The following is a 23987-nucleotide window of genomic DNA, read 5'->3' as shown; positions in this document are numbered from 1 at the left end:
ATTTTCAACCCTGCTGGCCCAGAAGCGTTTGTAATTAAAAGAGTTGTTTGAAAATACAAAGTCGAGCAAAGTAGCTCTGTAAAACTTGCTAATTGGCTCTGCAGTCTTTGCATCTTGTAGCTCCAGGCGGGTAGTTAGCCTTTCTGCATAAACTAGAATTAGGAGCTTTTCAAGGGCAAAATCAAAGTGATTATTCATTTAAGTAAATGTTTTACTTGAGCAAATCTTAGGTCAGATAACACCAAATCGACTGTTTAGTTGAGGGTCCATGGTCAAGATGCTTGGTGTCCCAAACTATCTTCGAACAACCTTACATATTGACATAAATAGTGTCGTATGTACAGTTACGGAACTTTTTTCACTTTTAATATAGTCATAGTTTCATATAAAACTCCTTTGTTTATAGTGCATAGTATTCAATATAATTTATTCCATTTTTATTTTGTTTGTGTATACACACAATATCATACGTGGATGCATAAATATGGTCAGTAGTGTGCAGTTTTTTTCCCTTTTTTCCCCCTCCTTTGATGTGGGTGTATTCATTTTTCCCCTTCTACAAATTGCTGAAAAACACATTTTTGTGTCTCTAAAAACTTGGTTTTATTAACTATTCCAAGGAGTAGATTCCGGTAGAATGGCTAAATGAAAGTGTGTGTGTATATATATATAAAACATTTATTGTATAAATATATATATAGAGAGAGAGTCTATAGATATATCGATATATATATATATATATATATATATATATATATATATACCTTGATTTATTTGACCAATTCTCAATTGCTAGATTTAATGACTGCAGTTTTTAAACTCATTACCAATTATATAACGGACATATTTGCACATACAGTTTTGAATATCAGTCTCATTTCCTTTGAATAAATTTCCAAAGGGAGGATTACTGAACCTATTTTTTAAATTCTTTTTGAAAAACATCTTTGCCATCTTTGCCAGGTTAAAAATTATGCATAACTTTAATTTGCATTTTTAAATTTGAAGTTGAGCACTTTCATGTTGATTAGTCTTTGTGTTTCTTCCTGTATTAACTTTTCATATACTTTGACCGTTTCTTATTAGCATGTTCTTCTTTTTTTCTTAATGATTTGTAAGAGTTTTTTACACATTATAAGAATTTTAACCCTTTGTTGCATGTTGCAATGTCATGTTTGTTATTTGTCTTTTAATTTAGTTAACTATGGCTTTTGCCACATAGAAGTTTCATATTTTCCATATAGACTTTAAATGGGAGGTAACAAGTATTTTTTTATTGTGTAACCGTGCCTCAAACACCATTTGCTGAAAATGGGTGTGGTAAAGTGTTACAGTTTTTGAAGAGGTAAAAAGAAGGACATCATCATTCCTAGGCTAAAATAATGTGATAGCAGAGTTGAATTACTCTTGTTTATTATTCTGTTTACTAAGTCAGCATAAAATGGAAATCCCACTTTTGTTCTGAGACTTTCCTCTTTTCGTAAAAAAGCAGTTGCTTGTATGGTTTATAATGAGGCTAGAGGCCACAAAGTGCTATTCAACTGTATTCAGCGTTACTTGGCATTAGAGTCTTTATGTTCAGTGTTTTCCAAGTGTTTTCCAATTCCACTAGACACAGATGATAACTGGGATGCACACACTCTCTTTTCACTTATTTTCTCAGTGTTGTTCGTGAACGTGAGCAGTGTGGATTTGCTGTAAGTTCTGTCATGTATTTCAAAATATTTTATTATTTCAAATTTCTCCTCAAAACTTAAGGCTTTTCTTTTTACTCAGTACTTTGGATTCTTATAATCAGGATGCTTATGCGGGTTTAATATGCATACTCAATATACTTATGAAATAAACACAAACTCAAAAGAATAGTGCACAAGCTCTTGGGTCGGTATATTGGAGTAAGCGTAAGAAGATGAAGTGGGTGTGTGTTGTATAGTTTACCATAGGTCACTTCGTTCAGTCAGGTAGTGTTTTTCATGTTTCCCAGTAGTGCAAACATAGTCATCTTTTAAAAAATCACAACTTCTCATTTTGGCAATTTTATTGCTTTTTATCAAAAGCAATGAAATATCAATAGCAATTTTATTGCTATTTATCATGTGAACAAATTTTCATATTGAGCATATATGTATTGTAAAAGAAGAAACTGAAATAGACCCCCTACACAGAGAGAGAGAGAGAGAGAGAGAGAGAGAGAGAGAGAGAGTACTTTTACCATAGGGTTGATAAGAGTTCTATTCAGAGAACACATATAAAAGGTACTCGGGACTGTGCTTGGTAGTAAATGCTCAATACATATTAACTATTACTATTGTATGTAATCTAGGTGTTTTGTTTCTTTTTTAACAACTTGCAGTGTGGGTATAAGAAACCATTCTCTCTATTTTGCCTTTCCCTTTACTGGCAAGCCATTTATGTTCCTTACTGCATAACTACTGAAACTGCTTTTCCCCATCCTCTGTCTGGGAACTGAGCCTTACTAAAAGTTTAAAATGTTCAGTCTTAATAAGATGGCTGCATTCCTCCAGGTTTTTCAGGGACCATGTAAATAACAACTACTCACATTTGTGTAGTGCTTTATAGTTTACAAAGGGATTTACATCTGGTTGACTCAGTGCAACCTTAAGAGCTAAGTAAAGATGTCATTAAGATTTTCCCCATCCTATAGGTGGTGTATTAGTTTGCTAGGACCTATAACAAAGTACCATAGGCTGGGTGGCTTAAACAACAGAATTTTTATTTTCTCACAGTTCTGGAGACTGTGAGAAGTCTGAGATCAAGGTGTCAGCATGTTTGGTTTCTTCCAAGGCCACGTTGGCTTCTAGATGCCACCTATGTGCTGTGTCCACATGATCTTCTGTATCCAAATTTCTTCTTGTAAAGACATCAGTTGAAGATCAGATTATGATACCCCCAAATATGCCATTTTGGTATATTGATTGTTTTGAGCTGAAGGCAGCTGAGACACAAGCAGCCACAGGAAGAGCTCTCTGCTCTCCCCCATCTGCATAAAAGCAGAGCATAAATTTCCTGTAGAAAGGTACTGTCCCTATACCAGAAAGAGGAGAGGAGAGGAGGGCACTCTTATTACTAGAGATGAGGAGTCAATGCTGAGATGAGTCTGTATGAACAGATCTTACTAAAATAATCCTTATCTTCTGTTAGCAGTATCTTAACCCTCCCCATATATTTCCTAGTCATTCACACAATTTATCAGCCCTAGGAGTCCAAATCCCCATTCCTTTGTCTAGTCACTTCTCCACAATTTATCACCCTTTGTTAAAATGATATGTAAGCCCCCAACTATTTGCTCTTTGATTTTTTCACTTCATTTTTGTGAAGTCCCCCACACACATAAAAATTTTAATATTAATAAAATTGTATGCCTTCTCTCCTATTAATCTGTCCTTTGTCAGTTTAATTCACAAGATCCAGGTACTAGACTTAAGAGGGTAGAGAAAAGTTTTTTTCCTTCCTTACAATAGTCATATTGGATTAGGGCCCACTCTAAGGACTTCATTTTAACTTAATTACCCCTTTAAAGGCCTTATCTCCAAATATAGTCAAACTCTTAGGTACTGGAGGTTAGGACTACAACATACGAATTTGGGGGGACACATCAGCCCATAACAGATGGGAAAACGGAGACTATAAGGTCAAGTTTTTTCCCCAGGATCAAAGCAAACTTAGGGCTTGTACTTCCCTTTACTTGATACTTAATCAACAAGGTAACTTCCCATTTACACTTTAAAATACATCACAGACATTTTTCCATGTCACTAAAAACATTTCTACATGATCCTTTTTAATGCTACCTCGTGTCTTAGCTCAGGCTGCTATGACAGAGTACCATGTACTAGGTATCTTATAAAAAAATTTATTTTTCACAGTTCTGGAGACTGGGAAATCCAAGGTCAGGGAGTCAGCAGATTCAGTGTCTGGTGAGAGCCCTCTTTCTGGTTGAAAGACAGCCATCTTCTCTCTGTGTCCTCACAGGTCAAAGAGGTAAAGGAGTTTCCAGGGTCTCTTTTATAGGGGCACTAATCCCATTTTATGAGGGCTCCACCCACATGACATAATTACCTACCAAAGGCTCCACTTCCTAAGACCATCACATTGTGGGTTAGGATTTCAACGTAGGAATTTTGGGGGCATGCAAATAATTCAGTCTATAGTACCTACTTTTACGTTGTGTGAGCATAGCACAATTTATTTAAATAAGGCTGTATTGATCTAGGCTGTTTCTTGTACTGTTTAAAAAAGAATTCTATAGTAACCATCCTTGTAACTAAATCTTTGCACCTGGTCTTTACCATTCCTAAAAGTGGAATTACTAAATCACACAGTATGCAGTTTTTAGACAATTGTACCTATAGTCTTTTTTTTTAAGAGAAAGCATTGTGCATTCTGCAGTAATCATGGTTAAATGCTAAGTAATTCTTATCCTTTTTATTAGTGTTTTACTTCCATGAGTCTATATATCCATACCCACGGACAGATAAATCTCAGATAATTTGGAGATTGTTGATTTAATCAGAGGAGGAATAGAGAAATGATTGTGAGTTCCCCAGGAAGCAGACTTTTTAATTTCACAGATGTATTTCCAATTTCAACACAATGTTTGGCGTTAAGAGCCCCGTAATGAATATTTCATGAATATGTGAATGATGATTTCAGTATATAGTGCCTCATATTTGCCTAAAAAGAATCCATTTCTCTTTTCTGCCCCTGGGAGAGAGAGTAAAGGTGTGACTACTGGTAGAGCAGATATTTTTTTTAACTTGAACAAAACATGCTTGCATTCTCGATTAGATGGCTTAAAGTTATTATTAGCAACAGGCATAAAAATACCAATTCAATAGAAGTGTCATTATCATTTGTAGTTTATACAACATATAAAACATCGCTGATGAACGACCTAATTGCTACTCCAAATGGTATGAATTCAGCTTTCAAGTAAAGAGAGAAAAAAGGTCATTCCTTTAATCCTATAAATTGCTTTTATTCTGGCTATAGCAAGTCTTTTTAGAAGTTCTAAATTATAGGTTCCTTGCAAATATTCTTACTTGATCATTTGGTTTATATAACAGCACAGGGATTGAGGAGGTTTCTGTGGGCTGGCAAATAAATAATTACCTGCCATATCTTCAAGTTCTCCAATGAATTTTTAGATTTTTATTGCATTTGCAGATGTAGCATCACATTTCCATTTTCTTTTGAATGTCTGTTGTTTTTTATTCCTCATAATCTATAAAACATTCAGCAGCTTGATTTAAAATAGCAGCAAATAAATAACAAAAATACAATGACTTTTCAAATTGTGGCTAAACACAGTCATTTGATCTAAAATAGCATAGCTTAAAAACCTTTCTTTATTCATTGAGTGCTTCCTATATACCAAGCGCTATGCTAGATAGACACTGAAATAAAGAACTCTGGACATGGTATTTGCAATTCCGACTGTATGACTGTTTGCTTACTTTCACTTGATCTCTAAATATTCAGGGCCTTTTTTGTGAATTATTTCTTTTTATTTCACCTCTCTTTCTTTATTCATTATGTCTGTTTTCATTGTTTTGTTTATGTATGTGTAGATAATTTTCCTGTTTTACTTTCTTCTCTTCCTGTCTACCTTTTATTACCTACTGAGATGATTCTTGCATTTGTCTTCCATTCTTCCATTAGGTTTTCTCACCTGTTTTCCTGTGTGATCTTTTTTTCCTTTTAACTACTGTATTGTGACTTTGGGAAGGATGACTAATTTATAGAATATGTTTATACCTGACTTAGATCTGCTTTTAGTTCTCTTAAAAGCATCTGTAGCCTACATTAATGGCTTAATTTTTTTGACCAAATACTTTAAATTTTATGACCAAATACTTAATCAATAAAAAATTATTTACTATTCCCCTTAATGTGTGAATATATATTTACTAATGAATTACATACATGTACATACATATATATTAATATAAACAGTTGTATAATACATATTTTTTTAAACTTGAAAAAAATTGAAATTAACAAAGGGTAATGTAAAAATATATAGGTTAAAAATCTAATTCTTTTTCCCTGAGTACCCGTGAGTATCTTGTGTACCCGCTGTGGAGGCCACTAGTGTGGGCTTGATAAATTTGGTAGTTTGGGCTTCTGACATGGTAAGGAAGTCAGTGAAGGTCCTATTTGCTCTAGTCCCTTTTAGAATATTCTGGGAGAAATGTAAAGAAAATTTCAAGATTCATATTTGGAGCCCAGGACATTGAGATCAAGACTCTCTAACAAAAAAGGATGACAAAAGCTTCTTCCACCTTCAGAAGAGATGGAAGCATCCTGATTGGGAAGCATCCTGATGTGGGAGGCAGTAGGAAATTGGGCTTAATAATGGAACATTTTTTAAGGAAGGCAGGGAACCACTCTTTTATTTATTCATTTTTAAAATTTATCTTTATTGCTTTCTCTGTTGGAAAACTAATATGTGTACATCGAGGAAAACTCAAACATCATAGAACTACGCAACAAAGTAAAAGTCTTCTTTTTTCCTACCACCTAAAAAAAACTGCGAATGGTGTGGTTATTTACCTTCAGATTTTTTTAATGCACATATTAGCATATATTATGTTTAACCAAAATGAGGCCATTCCTATTTCTACAACTTGTTTTTACCTCATTTTCCAAGGATATCTTTCAATATTAATACAAAAAAAATTGGTTTTTTTAGATTGATGCATGGTATTTCATTATACAGATGTTCCTTTATTTAATGAATGTATTAGTCATGCTCATTTCCAATTTTTTGCCCTTTTAAACAATGCTACAATAAATACCAGTATGCATGTATTTTTGCATTCTTGCCTGAGTAGTTTCCTAAAACAGAAGTGGAATTCTGAGTTTAAGGATATGAAACATTTTTAGAACAATAAAATTTTCCATCAGTGTTACCAAGTTGCTCTCCAAAAGACAGTATTAATTCTCACCAAAAGATTATGTGTTTATTTTTCCACACCTTTTCAGCACTAAAAACCATTAGCGTTTTAGTGCTTTTTTTCAACTGAAGCGTAAAAAATATTTAGTCATTGTAGTTTGCCTAGTAGTTTGCCTATGTTTAATTGTTAATGAGATTGAGGATTCTTTCATATACTAATTGACCATTTATAATTTTGAGAGCAATGTTTTTTTTCTATTTTTAACCTCTTATTATACAGATTTGCAAACATACACAAAAGAAGCACCGTGCTTCAACCAGTTGTCAACATTTTTGCCAAACCCAGACATCATGTCATTTTATATAGGAGTGCTTTTAAGTAAGATTGGAGGATGTCATTTAGTGCCCTTTGACCCTGTCACTCACCTCTAATTCCTTGGCTAGTCAGCAGAAGTGTAAACTAAAGGAGAAAACAACAGCCAACCCTAGGCATCTTGCCACAGTGAAAACGTAGTTGATGGTTCAGGCCACCAGGTGGCAGATCACAGGAAAAAAGAAAAAGGAAAAGAAATCGACACCTACCAAGACCAAACTTCACATGGCCCAGAGGTCTTAAGGAACTTGGTTTCTTATTAGTATAGGGGGCAGTGGGGGGACGGACGATCAGTCAAAGGCTTTCTTTTAAACTATAGTAATATATTTAGTTATCTAATAGTAACGTAGCTTATCTGATGTATTTTATTATCAGATTAAATATCTTTTATATTTTTTGTTTTTTCCTATGCATTTTACTATTCTTAAGGCCTCCAAAAATAATGTTTTAATTAGAATGGCATCAAAGCTATAAGTTAATTTGAGAAACATCAAGATCCTTATATTTCAAAAGAAAAAAGATCCTTATATTTCTTTTTCCCATGAAAGAACATGATGTTTTCCCCATTTATTTAAGCCTCTATTTAGATCTCTCAGTAAGAATTGCAGTTTTCATTATAGAGAATCATACACGTTACTCATTAAGAATTTAACTTGGGAATGGGTTTATTTTACATATATTCAAACTGGATTTTGATGATTTTGCAGAAATATATTGATCTTTGCAGAGTAAATGTTTAATCTCTCCATCCAATTAAACCAGCAATAATTTGGTTTAATTATTGGACATGAACATTTTGCCATGTATAGTGATAGATATCAAAACAGTCATGGGTAAAAGATGATCAAGAAGAGTTTCCAAAAAAAATTGTAATGAAAACATAAGAATAGAATTGACATCTAAGTATGGAAATTGCAGCTATATTATTGAACTGCTTTTCAAAGATGGAGCCATTTTACTGAATCCATTACTGTAATTACACTTTAAACATTGCTAAAAGTACGTACTTCATTATATACCAGTTTTACATGTAGTGTCCACATCAGCTCCATTATTATGAAAATTTTAAGATTTAGAGGTTGTATTATTGTAACAATACTGCATGTGTTGCTTCTTGTATTTCTTTATGAGCAATTTGAATGTATGCTTGAAAAGTTTTATGGTTTCAAATGACCTAATAGGATCAAGGAATAATTTCAGTGAATTATTGTTTGATTAACAAATTGATAAGCACTAATTTTTAGAAAGGTTGGAACAACCACTCATTTGAAGCTAAACTTCATCATTTAATACAATCATTCAAGTTATAATCTTCAGTAGTTGAAAATAATGGTAGCTGCCTAAATATAAAAGCCAAAAGCTAATTTTAAATGAAATTATATGTGGCTGGAATCCAGATATTGAAAACATTGAAATATTGGACTGACTGGATACTTAAAAAAACTCAATTTTCTATAAAGATGCTGAGTCTGGTGATGGAGGCCATTCTAATAGAGGTGAAAGAGATGACTCAGAATGCTTCAGGAAGGAGCAGAAATGAGATGCTACACTTCATTCAGGTCAGTAACTGAGATTAGTCTAACATCTTGATTAAATATAGCCTTATTACCTTGATCCCCACCAACTCACAGTTTATGATATAAAATTTAAGTTTGCATTGTTTCTTAGGAAAACATTTTGCTAACAAAATAATACGAACTCAAGAAATAACATAAAACATGAGACAATCCTTTTTATTTTTCTGTGATTATATCATTTTAAAAATTAATGTAATATAAGATCATTTTTTATTATGGCTATAGATATTAGCTATTTTCACCTGTTTATTCTTTCAGATAAATTTCAAAATTATTTTCTCAAGTTCTTCTAACGTATTTGTATTGGGATTTTGCCTAATTGCTTTAAGTAAATTAATTGATGAGAGAATGACATTAAAATATTAGTCTTATAAAATATGGTACCGCTTTTCTTGTACTTACTATCTTTCAGGAAAATCTTCTAGTTTTCTTCATATTGGCAAGATAGTTTCATTAAGGTCATTAACATATATTCATGTCTGCTGCTATTTTAAGTTAAGCTTCCTTTTTAATTATATATTTCAAACTGAGCATTGTTGGTACATTTGAATGTTGTTTCAGTTTTATATATTTACTGAATTTCCAAGCGTTTTGCTAAACTCTTATTTCCAAGCATCTTGCTAAACTCTTTAAAGTATTTTACATTCCTCTCCCCAAACTGGAAGTTTCTTTTGTTGTCTATTTTCATAATCAAAAGTAATACCTACTCATTTCATACATGTACGTCATTAAAGTTTGAGACTCACTGGTGTTGAGAGCACTGGGCTATCACATGTAGACGGAGGGCTCTTGCCAGCAGAGTTAGGACAATTTAGGCAAATCACACTCCAGAATATCTGCAAATCAATTTAGAAATAACAACTTTTGCTTAAACTCAGGGGTGCACAGGGAAGATTTTGTTAGAGGAAAAGTCACTTTAAGAGTGTTGAAAATTTTTTGCTGGTAACTCCTGAAGCTTTTGAAGAGGTCATTGTTATGTTGGTGTGTTGGTAATAAAATAGACATTTAATATTAATTGAATGAGTGAAAGACTGAATGAAAGAATATATATATGTATATATATGTGTATATATGTATATAGATATGCCCTGAATGTATAGTGATGGGTAAAAACAGACCTCAAGCCGAGACAGACACTAAATAAAAACTTGCCCAGATAAATGCATCATTTGGTCCTGAAGTGGAGAATTTGAGGAGCCCAGAAGTAGTGGCAGCCACAGGAACCCTCTCCAATATGACATTAACCATCTACAGAAAAGTTACCCCTAATTAACACCATTCCCTTTGGAGTTTTCCATCCCAAACCCCTGACCTGTGAAACAAAGGCTGGAAGTAGCCTTTGAGAATCCTATTGGACAATTTGTCAAACAGGTGAAGAACTAGGAAGGACAGCAGCTAAACCACCTTTCTACCTTTGGTTAGGTGCCTAAACCTTCTATTGCCTGACCCACTTCTTTACCCGCTTGCAAACTACTGAATATTCTCAATGAATTTTCAAGGACGTACTGGAGCCTGAGCCAGGAGAATCCCTGAACAGCAGATAAACCTAGATAAAGTATTTGTATCGCCCATAGGCCAAGGACTGTTGCTGCCCAAAACCACTTTTCAGGGTGTCCAAACTACACACTGGGTATCACATTTGTAGCCCTGAAATAGGACTCAGTCAAACTCCTTACTTCATTGCATTTGGGTGGAGCCTTATGTGCTTAGTTAGGACTAACAACTGCGTCAAACTCCTGGTAGCAGTTTGTGGGGAGGAGTGGTTTCCAGAGAAATGTTACACCATTTTCACTTATAAACATCTTGATTTCCCAAAGCTCTGGTAGTTTAGGAAATAATTTGTCTATAATCAATCCAATCAGCCCAGTCAAGAAAACAGAAACCACTGGACATAGTTTAAACTGAAAGGGATTAATTCTGGGAAATGGTTACAAAGGTGTTGAAAGGACTGGAGGAGGAAGGGAGAGAAAAGAGATGAGAAAGCTGCTACCATCACTCTTAGGCTGTAGCCCACCAGCTACATTTGCTGTCGGTGGTTACTGTGTGGCCAGTGGAGGAACTGAACCTTCACAGAAGGGGCACTATGTGGCCAGTGCCCAGTCTGCCATTGAGACACTGTTACCACTGATACCAGATTAGAATGGCTTCTTTTCTCCCCCAGTGATTCCCCTTGACCAAACCTGACCAGAAGCCTATTGGTAAAGGATTCTGGAGCACGGAGTTACAGTCTTCCAGCCCCTCCAATTAGAGCACAGAAGGGGGAGTGTGGCATTGTGCCAACAGTGAAATAACTGGCACAATCATATTATCAATTAGGTAATGGTAATCATTTTTGATCAATTACATTTGATAGAAAATTACTTCTGAATGGACTGGATAAGTGTGTAGCACTAATCACTTTCATTGCAATCATTTCTTAAGAAATCTTGCTGTTGAAGCATATTAAGATGCAGCACAAGACCAAGATAGGGAGCCAGGATAGTTGAGAAAGGGAAAGAATGGGCAGGGCAGAACAGGTCCAGGAGCAGACACATGAATAATTAACTTGATGAAAGTCCAGCATGGATTTTGAAAAGGATTCCATCTTTCCAATTAGAAAATACCTTTCTTTAAAATTGAGGGTGGAGATGGAACAACAATAAAAACCTTTCCTTTTGTCTGAGTAGCAAGAGCCAATGAATTTCGTAAGTAGAAAAAAAAATCTAACTAGTTATATGTAAATTCCTTACAATGGAAGAAAAAAAGGAGTCACCAAAAATACAAACTACATAAATTACCATCCTTCAATGCCTTTAGACAACTGAGTGAAACAGCATGATAGAGTTATGTTCCAAAATTAGCTTCCTCTCGTATTCCACCCTGGCATATCCACTAGCATTTGTAAAAGGCTCATATTACCATCAGTTGATACCTGATGTGTAATTTTTTTTAACTTCTTTGTATTCCTTCCATCCTCACTCTGATTCACAAAATGCTTTGTTAGAGTTCATTGGGGTTTTGTGGCTTATATGACTCAGGACTGAGTTAATTCCTATTTTGTTAGCTGGCATAAAAACTCAGTGAGCAATGCTGAACAGGATGAATACTCAATGGGTAAACATGCAGAAATTTCAGAAACTGTTTTGAAAGTTCTACTCTATAAAAAAAATACATAAGATTTGAATTTTAGAAATCTTTTGAACTTAACAATATTAGCTTTTAAAATGAACATCGCTCCTTGTGTGTGTGTGTGTGTGTGTGTGTGTGTGTGTGTGTGTGTGTAAAAATCCTAAGCTCAAGACTACGTTTTGTAGCGTACCACTCTAAAATGCTGTTCTAGAGGCTTTTGGAATTATGAAATATTTTAGAATTACAAAAGTCAGAATGGATTTCTGGACCTTAGTGTTTTTTAAGCTATCACTTGCTATCATCATAAAATGCATACTGTATAAGTAATGAAAATTAGTATAAAAATAAATTTATGTATATTTATATATATATATGCATTAAATTTTTCACACGTGATAAAAGGGAGAGTGTTTCTGTCAGATACTTTTCTTAAGTTTGTGCACAACTCTCTTCCAGGTCTCCTGGATCTAAAGTAGTCAACCCATTTCCTAGGAAAATACTAGAGAGGTAAAGAGCAGTGGATTAAGTTATATTGGTTTGTGTACCGTAAAATTTCCCCTTCTCTTGGAGGTTATAGGGTGAACATTCAAGACACATTCACCGAGTACTACACAGAGCCTCCAAGTGGATCATTTTACAAACACCCTGTGTTCAGTTCCGCTTAGACAGCCTGCACAGGTTTCGCTGTGCTGTTTGCTCAAATAACAAAACATTTCCAAACCCATTGTGGTAGGCAGAATAATGGTCCCCAAAGATGTCCATTCTCTGCACCTGTAGAACCTGTAGAAGTGTTATCTTACATGGCAGAAAGAACTTTGCAGGTGTGATTAAGGATATCGAAATGAGTAGATTATTCTGGAATATCCAAGGGCCTCGAATCACATGGATCTTTAAAAGTAGACTTTTTCCCAGCTGTGATCAGAGGAAGACGTGACAATGAAAGGAGAGCGAAAGGGAGATGTAATGTCGATGGCTTTGAAGACAGAGGAAGGGGACCACGAGTCAAGGGATGTGGGCAGTCTCAAGAAGCTGAAAAAGACAGGGAAACAGATTCTCCCTCAGAGCCTTCAGAAAGGCATAGAGCTGTGTCAGCGCCTTGATTTCAGGTCAGTGAGACCGCCTGATTTCTGTCCAACAGAACTGTAAGATAATAGATTTGTGTTATTTGAAGACACTGTGTTTGTGGCAATTTGTTACTGCAGCAATAGAAAACTAATATACCCATAAAGCCACTGCCCCAAGCCCTCTGCTGCCTCTGCCATCCTTAGGCTCCCTTGGGACTCTCAATCCAGTAACAAAAGGGGTCACTCCTGTCATTGCAGAGTTCCCTGGAGCTCTGTCCCCAAACTGCAAACAGCTTTAGTTCTGACTGCTATGCCCAAGCTTTACCAGTTGTGAAGTATTTTGAACATTACTTTCCATGGTCCTAAATCAGTGACTTTCAATTTTTTTTCACTCCAGCCCACCTACAGTTAAGATATACATTTTGATTTCAACCTAAGACACACACGTAAAACCAAACTAACATTTCATGAAACAGTACTTATTTTTACTACATGTATTACACTCTGAGATTTTCAGTTCTATTCTCAGCTCTAACATGTCTTTTGGAGGAAACATTAATATAAGACCGGGTCTTATATAATGTAATGTAATGTAATGCAATGTAATATAATATATAATGTAATATAATATAATTAATTCTTTTTTTTGCTCCAAAAGATGCATTAGAGCTGATTGTCCGGCTAGGTCTTATTTTCGGGGAAACAGGGTAGTAGGTGGCAACCCTCAACTGAAAAACACTGACCTAGATCATGACAAGGTTGTGGTCAAGATGTAGTTTCTGATGGAGAATAATATTGTTCTATTTTAAAAGGAAGCGTAAGCATTTGTTCAGAATTTAAATAGGTTCTGTATATAACCTTGATTTGTTGTTACTAAATGTTATTTATTAATGTATCAAAAATGTAGTCATTTTCTCCAAGTGAACAGCAAACCCATGAGAGCTGGTAAATTAAGAGAGAGGGACCACAAAACAGAGGGGCTACATTCTAGAAACAATTTTTAAATAAATAGATATAGTCATTGGGTATGTTTGTTTAGTGTTCTGCTTTTCTATTACTCATTTTGTTCATTTCTGCTTTTGTTTTTAATATTTCCCTTTTTCTGTCTTGCCTTTAAGATATCACCCATTTCCTTTTCTAGATTTTTTTTAGGTTACTTTATTATATTTCTTTTTTTTTCTTATTGCTATTTATGCGTATAGCTGCAGCATCATTTCAAGCCCTTACACTTTGTTTTTATATCCCCTTAATTTAGAGGTCATAAAGGAGTTTAAATATGCATTTAAAATTATGTGTGTTTATAATTCAATTCGTTTTTCTAAGTGCTAGTACAAAAGGTTTGCACATTATGCTCTACTATATATTAGTTAGCTTTCACTAGGTTATGTTGTGGGATAAACAACCGCCCAAATCCCAGGGACTTACAACAAAGGTTTATTACTCATTCCAGGATGTAGGCAGAAAGGACAGCCTTTATGTGAGACATGGCTGAATCACAGGTTGTCTCCTAAAGCTTCTGCTCGTATGTGGGGCATATATTCCATAGGCTAAAGCAGGTCATGTGGCTAACCTTGATGGTAGTGGGGTGGTAGACATACTCCTTTCATAGGGCAACAGATACTAAGGAACAATAGGATAATCCATGTTATCCCCATGACGCTGCAACCAGAAAGGCTTCTCCTTGAGTCTCTGTCCATTCAAAACTCCCTTTTATTGTTGGATTATACCTGGAACTTACCATTATAGCACCTATGCGTCCATATTTTGATGTATCTTTACTCATATTATAATAGTTAGTCTCCCTTAAAGCATTTTGCTGTAAAATCAGCTGTGCTTATCATGTTTTTATAGGCCACACCAGGCTGTGGCTACCATGGGTTATACGTAATAACATTGAAAAGACAGTATTTTTCTAGCTTAGCCTACACCCACAGCCATGCAAGACCTCATCTCTCTCTGAGAATTCACCAGGTAATGCATGTGCTTCTGCAAGGATTCCCGTGCTGGCCAGCAGGATCCTTCTTGGTACCTGTCCAGCCTGGGTGTCCAGTCTGCTGAGAGGAGAGCAGTATGCCCTGCTACCTCCACATGCAGAGCCGTACTGCTTTCTGCATGTCACATAGTCAGAGATCCAGGGATTTTACTCTTTTCTAAATTAATAGACATCTTTCTTTCTCCAGAGCTTTGGCTCAATTTCCTAGTTCCTGGGACACTACTGGATAGAGAATAAAATGATTAATACACCGTACAATTCTCAAAATTATTCTGACAGCCAAACCTTATATTTCAATAAGCTTATTTTCCTCGCCCTCTTCTTCCCCTCTCCTCCTTCCCTCCTCTCCCCTCCCGCTCTACATCAGTCTCCTCTACTGTTCAAGCTGATAGATCTTCTAATAATCAATCCCACCCTGGAATTACTGTGATGTAATTTAAACACCAGGTTTCTATTTTGCTGGTAGAGGCATTATGAATTGTAAGTCATTCCCTTTGCCTTATTAAAATTTCCTTATTTTAAAACATTTTATCACAATAATCACTCACATGAAAAAAATAATAATATAGTAGGTCATCTACTGCCCCACCCCTAATTTGATTTTCCAGAAGAAACCACTTTTAATTGTTTCTGTTTCAAGGCTTTCTAATGGCTACTTCCCTAATTCTAAACAATGCTTTTTCTTGATTTACTTGGTAAATCACTGTATGAGGTGAGAAGATAAGTTCTCCCAACTCTTCTCCATCTTCCTCCTGCTTTCTGTGCTTATATCTTTATTTTCACATTATAAAGGTTGGCATTTATATTTTCTCTAGTAACTATATTTGTTTTACCCATTTTCTTCATCGGCTTCTTCTAAAAGTTGAAAATCACTAACAATCATTGACATATTATAACTATGTAAATATTGTTGATTACTTTTTTAAGGAAAATTATGTACTAGGATTTCATTTCCCTCTCCCCAGGGGCTCTACATGTTTTATTTTTAAAAAAAACTGTTCAAATTTAATATTACAGATTTTACTTGCTTGTTTGAGTTTATATTTCCATCTCTTCTCCCTTATGCTGAAAATCTTGGTTCCAATGACAATGACATAACAATCAGAAATTGTCAAGGCTACAGAAAAAGTTGAAAGAATGGTATGAAGAAATGCTTGAAGGCCTTTTATCTAGATTCATGAATGGTTAAGATTTGCCACATTTGCTTTATTGCTTTGTTTTTGCTGACTCATTTGAAGCACATTGCAGGCAGCATGACAATTCACCACTTGCATGTTTCTCCTAGAACAGGGACATTTTCTTACAAAACCACAATCCTGTTATTGGACTCAAGAAATCTAATGTCAATTCCAGAATACCTATGACATAACCCATATCTAAATTTCCCCAGGTATTCCCCAAAATGCCCTTTATAGCTTTTTTTTCTATGCAGAATTCAATCAAGGCTCACTTGTTAACATGTAATAGAAATATCTCTTTAGTTTCCTTTATTGTTTCTTGCTTATATTTTATTTTACTTTATTTTTTGTCTTTCATGGCATTGACATTTTTGAAGAGTCCAGGCAATTGCTTAGTCAAATGTCCCACATTTTGGATTTATCTAATTGCTTCGTGGTTAGATTCAGGTTAAACTTCTTTTGTACGAATATCATAGGAAAAGCATGCGCTTCTCATCACATTCACATCAGAAGACCCATAATGCCACTTTGTCTCATTGTTGATGATGCTAATGATCATTTGGTTCAAGTGGTGTTGGCTAGATTTCTCCAATGCAAAGGTGTTCTCCCCTTTATAATTAATAAATAAGCTGTGGGGTGATTTCTTTGAGACAATGTGAATATCCTGTTTCCCAACCACCTTTCACCTAGTGGTTTTGTTACCAAAGCCCAATTAAATTCGTCTGCCGGCGCACTCTGGCCAAAAATTGCATGAGCAGAAGTTTGCAGTAAAGAAAGGAATGAAGTTTATTAAAATTGACCAGTTTGGAGATGGACAAGTTCATGGTCTAAAAGACCTGACTGCCTGATGGCATGTAGGTTACAGATTATAGAGCACAAAATCACAAAATCATTGTGGGTTAGGGGTCTGGGGTCTTGTTGGGAGCTGTTGGTCAGAGGTGAGATGAGGGTAATAAATCATTTCTTCATGTCTTGAAGTCAACTCCAAGGTCAGCTCCAGTGTCCAGAACCAGTTTCAAGGAGAGGTAGCCACGGGGGTCATCCTAATTTAAGGGTTCAGGAGCTGAAACGTAACTTAGATTAAGATGTTATCTTTAGCCTGCCAGTAGCCTGCCAGGGGTCTTAAACCTTGTGACAAGCCAGCCTATTACGTTCTGCAGCCTCAGGGGTCAATGATTATCAAAGGTGAGAGACTAAGATCAGGTCAGGGAAGGGTGCTGAGAGAAAAGAATCAAAAAAAGATTGTTTTAAAATTACAGTGTAAATCAAATCAGAATTATGAGGACCCTCTGTTTCAATTTTAGCATCCACTGATGACCCTTGCTTGAATCAATTACATTGAAGTTTTAAAATGGTAATTTTCTAAATCATCCTTTTGAAATGGCTGCTAATATTAGCTTTTAGAGTTGTGTTACAATTTATTTATTAAGTCCCTTATTGATGGAAATTTAGGTTTTTTCTGGTCTTTTGCTGTTACAAATAATGCTGCAAAGAACACCCTGGTATGTTTTATGCCAACTGCAACTATATCTGTCAAATGAATTCTAGGAAGAAAAATTGCTAGGTGAAAGGCATTTAACATTTGGTAAATACTTCAACATTATCCCCCATATGAGTGCTACCAATTTATATTCCCACTATCAGTGCATAAAACTGCCAATTTTCCCATTCCCTTATTTTGTGACTACATGTTTTTGCTTTATATCTACCACCACCTCCTATTTTTCCAGTTCACTCTATACTGTTAACTACACAATGCTTCTGAAGTTTACAGACCATTATCATTGAAACTGGAGGGCAACCCACTCCAGGGCTCATGCTGCCTGCTCCGCTCAGCCAATGAACCGACACAGGAGTTGGGCTATAGTATAAATGTTTATTGTCAGAGCACCAGTGGTCTGAGAAGGCAGCAGGTTAACACCTTCAAAAACTGCTTTTATATTCTCACACTGGCTTAGGGTATGTTAAGGAAAATCTGGGTGTTCCTCCAGAGGCTACGTGAAGATTCTGGGATCTGGGTCTGTGGTGCAGCCTTCCCTTTGGCAACATGGTTCTCCAGTGGCGTCAGCAACCCAGGAACAATGATGGGAGTCGCCTGGAAAGAATGCTAGACCACAGAGATTGTGATCAATAAGCTTAAGGGTAGTAATCATAAGTTTCAGGGTGACTTTCTAAAACAGGGAACTGGGACGGGGACATTCTGAGCTCAAGCTGCAGGGGGATGAACTATTGTTAAGCTATAGGTAGGTCAGGGAAAGGTGAGGCGAGGATGTTGCGAGGCCTGTGATATGGGGGTCCTGGCCGGGCCCTGCTTCATCACCTTTTCACTGCTCATTACTCCCCCTCACGTTCTCTCTTTTCTACTTCCCCAGCTTTTATTCCATGGTCCATCATTCTAATTATTCTTTTGCATACACTATCAAAACCTTTACCCCTCTCTCTCTCTCCCTCCACCGTACACTATGGGGAAACTCCAGCCCTAGTTAAATCCAACCCTCTTCCTGTGTTACACCCAGCAACTAAATGTGACTGGAGAAAAACAAACAACCACACAGAAGACACTGCGAATCCTTGTCCCAAACCTCAGACGGGCCTCTAGTACAGTCCCAGTACCTTCCCGAGGCCATTTACTCTCTGACTTTCCTAGAGCGCCGTTTAATTCCTTGTCCTCCCTCTTCAGCTCTCCAACATCTCCTGATTCCCTCTGTGGATGACTTTGCTTCCTCCTTCATTGAGAAGAGAACTTCCACAGCTACAGCCACATCTCCTGGCCAACCAGCATTAGTGCTCACATATTCTGCCTTCTGTCCTGTAACTGTAGACGTCCGGTCAGGCCTCCTGCCTAACGCCACCCCTGCTACTTGTGCACTGGATTCCATCCCCGTCCCCATACTCAAGTCCCTCTCTCTAGTAATTGTTCTCGCTCTCTCCTGCATCATCAATGTTTTCTCCCCCCGAATCATCCCCATTAGTATCAACTGTACTGTAATAGCTCCCACTTTGGGGGCGGAATCATCCATTGACTCTGTCTCTTCCAGCCAATGCTCCAGTTGTCAGCTTCCTTATACGCAAAACTTCTCTTACAGAGTTGTCTATACTTCCCAATCCCACTTCCTCCCCTGTTCTCTCCTGAACCCATTCCAATCAAGCTTTCACCACCCCACCCCACCCCCCGCCACAAAAGCAGTGTTAGTCAAGGTCCCCAGTGATCCTCATGTTACCATCGTCAAAGATCAATTTTCAGTCCTCACCTTTCATGACCCATTTGTAACATATGACACATTTGGTCATGTCCTCCTTAAAACACATTATTCTAATCTCTGCTCAAATGTCACTTTATCAAAGAGGTCTTTTCTGAGCACTCTGGGTTAAATAGCCAAGCAACGATTCCCTTCTACTTTGTACTATCTACCCCCCTGCTCTGCGGTATTGATGACCACATGACATATTTTATATTTATTTGTTAATTGACTTTCTCCCTTATTTCAATCCTGATTTGAACAAGGCAACTATAAAATGACACCTTTAGGGACATTTGAACATAGACTGCTTATTAAAAGAGATTAAACAATTATGTTAATTTTGTTAGGCATGGTGTTTATGTGAAAAAAAAAGAAAGAAAAAGTCCTTATCAGAGATGCACAAGGAATTGTACATGAGTGTATTGACATAATGTCCAAAATTTTGTTTAAGATGCTCAAGAATGAGTCCCAAGATTTTTGGCTTGAATAATGGGGAGAGTGAGGCTGTTATTTGCTGAGATTTTTGAAGATTATAGGAGGACGCAGTTTTGCGGGGAATGGAGTGGGAAAAAATTATCGGCTTGGTTTTTAGACATGTTATATTATAGGCATGTTAAGTTTGAGATGTGTGTAGACACCCGAGTAGACATGTTGAGTAAGCATCTCAATGTACCAGTCTGGAGTTCAGGGAAGAGGACCTGGCTGGAGATAAACATCTGTGAGTCATCAAGGTATAGACGATATTTAAAGCCATGCGTCCGGATGGGGACATTTAGGAAATGAAAGTAAGATTTTTAAAAAGAGAAAAAGAAGAGGTCTGAGGACTAAGCCCTAAGCACTCCAAAATTCAAAGGCCACAGATGAGGAGAAATCATTAGAGAAGACGAGGAAGGAGTGGCCAGTGGGGTGTGCAAACAAGTATGGCAGCCTGAGAGCCAAGTGAAGAAAGTGCCCCTGACTCAGGGTTCCAGAAAAGTTGGACATAATGAAAATGTTTAACAAGTAAATACAACACAATGATTTATTTCCTGGGATCAGAATATATACAACTGAAGATAATCAATTGATATAAAATGCCAGAACTTTTAAAGGTAAAGTCATATTTTTGAATTTTTAAATATAATAGCCACTATTTTGCAGATTATAGGTTGAATAATAGATAAGTGTCACTGTAATCTCAGGATTTAATTCTGTTTTACGTCATTGTAGTGGATACTGTTATGTTCCATCAAGGGAACATTCTCATCCTCTAACTGCTGGAAGTATTAATTGCTGTTGGCTCACAGCTGCATCCTTTGCTGGGAACACCCCTTGCTGCAAGGAACTGCTTCTCCTAAAGTTATACCCCCTGCTAGGAGGCAGCCCATATCAAATGCCTGGCTGAGGCAGGAATACAAAGCCTGGCTCCCTTGCCTCAATTTGGTACAACTCTGAAAGGTTACCCCTACTGCAGAACTCCCCATTGGATTACTGGAGCCTCAGCTGAAACCTCACTGGGATCAGCTTATCCACTGTCCAGTCCTACCTTCCTCATTTCCTCAGAGGTATCTCTCCAATAATCTTCTGCATGCAACTCTCCACCTCGGGTTTGTATGTGGGAAACCCAGCCTAAAATAGTGTTCTACCAGGTGGCACTCTCCTTCAAATGTAATTGTGCCATTTACAGTATAATTATACAATTTATAATTTGTTGACAAACCCATGTCATTGGTTCTGTACAATTTTCCATATACTGGAGTTGGCCGATTGTATCCCTGTGTGCGTTTTTTGTCTGATACTTTCTGTAAACTGACAGTAATACTAGAGGCTTAATTAGATTCACTTCCATCCATTTAAACGTGATATTCTAAAATACTAATTTTTTTATTTCTGTTTTTCTACCCTGTAAACTTACGATACTGATATCTGATGCCAAGAAGAGGAAAAACCAAAGCTTCCCAGGACAGGAGAGATCATTTATGATTGCACCTCGCCACTACACGCCCCCCATCGCCTGTCCCCCTTTCCCCTGCCACCACATACACATACACACACACACCTACACACAATCTAGATATATGTAACCAAAAGTCCTTCCATATACCCATTTGAGAGGAACAAATGACTGGAGAATGTATTTACCTAGGTTTGCAGCCTTAAACACTAAATACCTTCTTCTCAAAGCAGAGTATGATTATCTCGTTCTTATCTAGGAAGGAAACAAAGGACAGCAATACCATCTCTGGATTATTTGCATATAGAATTCCACGTTGTTACTAATTTTAAAAGCCATCCTGGCTTTCTTCTGTCAAATGGTTTGATTGTGGATCACATTTTTTCACCAACAGCTGGTGTATTCTAAGTCAATTAATCAACATGCATTTATCAAGCACCTGCTGTGTGATCAACGTCATTCTTGGAGAATTCATGCTGATTAAATCCTCTGTAAAACAATTAGGAAGCTGTATCTTGTTTCTGCTCTGCTCCCATTCCCACCCCCAATTCACATAAATGCATTCCCAAACCAAATAGATGCTCTGTTTGTATCGAGTTACTGTTTTGAATTATCTACACCCTGCTCCATGTTGTTGAGAGTTGATAACACCCTGGACAATTACAATTTTTTAAAGTAGTCAAAGCAATTTTGCATAAATGTATACCCTCCTGCATAATTATATTCTATGTATTTCCTTTGAAAGAAATTTAAGATTTTTTTGTTCATTTTACTTTTTATTAATGTCATTACAAGTAACAGAAAGCAGTTTGAGCTGGCCCAAAGGAAAATAAAAGCTTACTGGAAATGTATCAGGCTCTCACATGGAACCCAAAGAACTGAATCACCAACCCGGCCTCTGGAAGGACAGAAGACCAGAAAGCTCTGGGAACCCTGAGAACAGCTGCTCACAACCTTCGCTTTGGAACTCGGCCACTACTATGACTCAGAGCCAAACTCCCAACAGTGTGTGTCTCTGTTCAAAATTCAAATTCCTGAGAGGGAAAATCTGATTGGCTGTGCTGGGGTCAGAAGCCTGCTACTGCTCCAATCAATTATGTCCAGGAGGCAGAGCAGCATGCTTTGTATCCGTACTGTCCCCCCCAGAAGCCACGGGCCAACTGTGGCTATGGAGCACTTGAAATGTGGTTAGCACGTTTGAGGAGCTAAATTTTTCATTTCATTTAATTGTTAGTAATTAAAAATTTAAAACTAAAGCAATGTAAAGTATTTTTCTATTCCATATAACTGTATTATTGTGGTAGAAGTACATTTTACTTTGTTATAATTTATCATCTGAATTGAGATGTGCTGCTAAGTGTAAAAATCAGATTTTAAAGACAATATAAAAAAAGAATGTAAAATATCTCAATAATTGTATTTACATTATATTGATGACATGTTGAAATGATAGTGTTTTGATTATCTTGGGATAAATGAAATATTAACATTAGTTTTACCTATTCTTTTTACTTTTAAAAAATATAGCAACTACAAGATTTTAAAGTACATATGTGGTGCACATTTTATTTCTACTGGACGGCATTCCTATATATAGCTACCAAGGATCCATTTTTGAGGACAAGAGGCAGTTCCAAGATACTGGATAAAAGGTCTGAGCAGAACATTCACCCTTGAAGGGGTCACTTACACAGTACAAAATAACATACAGAGATTTCTGTGGCAACCTAATGTACTCAGTCACTGGTGGAATACATCTCTTCAGCATTATTTGGCGTCTTCATTCCACTATTCATTATATCATTAAGGAATATTGAAAGCTATTATCTCAGACTTTAATTTTTAATGCTACAAATTTCCATCCAACCAACATTTATTGACAGAGCCCCTGTCCTCATGGAGCTGAAAATCTGGTAGAAAGGAGAGAGAGAATAAGCAGATAAACAAAGACAATGCTCAGATATTAATAGATGCTCTGGGAAAGAAAAAAGTAAGGAGATAGAGAATGACAGGGGATGCTGCTCTTTAGCTGAATGACAGGCTCCCTGATCCGATGACATTGAAGTAGAGATTGGAATGAAGGAGAAAGGGTGAGTCATGCGACTGTTAGGAAAATCAGTCTTCTTGGCAAATGGAATTATCCCAGCATGTTTCAGGCTCCACAGAAAAGCTTCTGAGGCAAAAGAACAGAAAGAAAGGGAAACAAGGTAGGAAGTGAATCCAAACGTATTCTGGAGCCAGATCATTCAGGGCCCTCAGGACAAGTTAAATGTGTGTGGAAGCCCTTGTGGTGTTGTGAACAGAGAATGATAGGATCACATTTACACTTTACATTAGGTTCATAAATCATACAGTAAGACTGGAAATTTTATAACCCCGTTTTTTCTGTGGATTTTTATCCTTGTTTTATCAAAACGTATTTATTTCCTCACTCTATTATAAAAAAAGTAAATGAATTATAAAAAATAATAAATTTATTTAAAAATTAATTGAAAAATTAAATTAAATCCAGAGCTTCTTATCTCTGGAATTCATTTGAATTCTGAAAATGTTCTATTCCCTTTTCCTGAATAAAATGTCTGTAGACCTGATTTGTAGAA

The 23987-nt window shown here is 36.5% G+C and overlaps 1 long non-coding RNA gene across 1 annotated transcript; it reads left to right on the top strand.

Annotated features, from left to right (window-relative positions):
• The first annotated feature begins 854 nt into the window (after positions 1 to 854).
• Positions 855 to 22756, top strand: LOC109438935 (uncharacterized). Its single transcript, XR_002136442.2, has 3 exons — positions 855 to 1697; positions 8753 to 8851; positions 22183 to 22756. It is a non-coding gene; the product is annotated as an uncharacterized LOC109438935 (long non-coding RNA).
• Positions 22757 to 23987: the final 1231 nt, after the last annotated feature.

The sequence above is a fragment of the Rhinolophus sinicus genome, linkage group LG05 (genome assembly GCF_036562045.2).
Source record: "Rhinolophus sinicus isolate RSC01 linkage group LG05, ASM3656204v1, whole genome shotgun sequence".
Lineage (NCBI taxonomy): Eukaryota > Metazoa > Chordata > Mammalia > Chiroptera > Rhinolophidae > Rhinolophus > Rhinolophus sinicus.
Note: the sequence above shows the minus strand (reverse complement) of the source record. Positions and strands in the feature narration are given on the sequence as shown.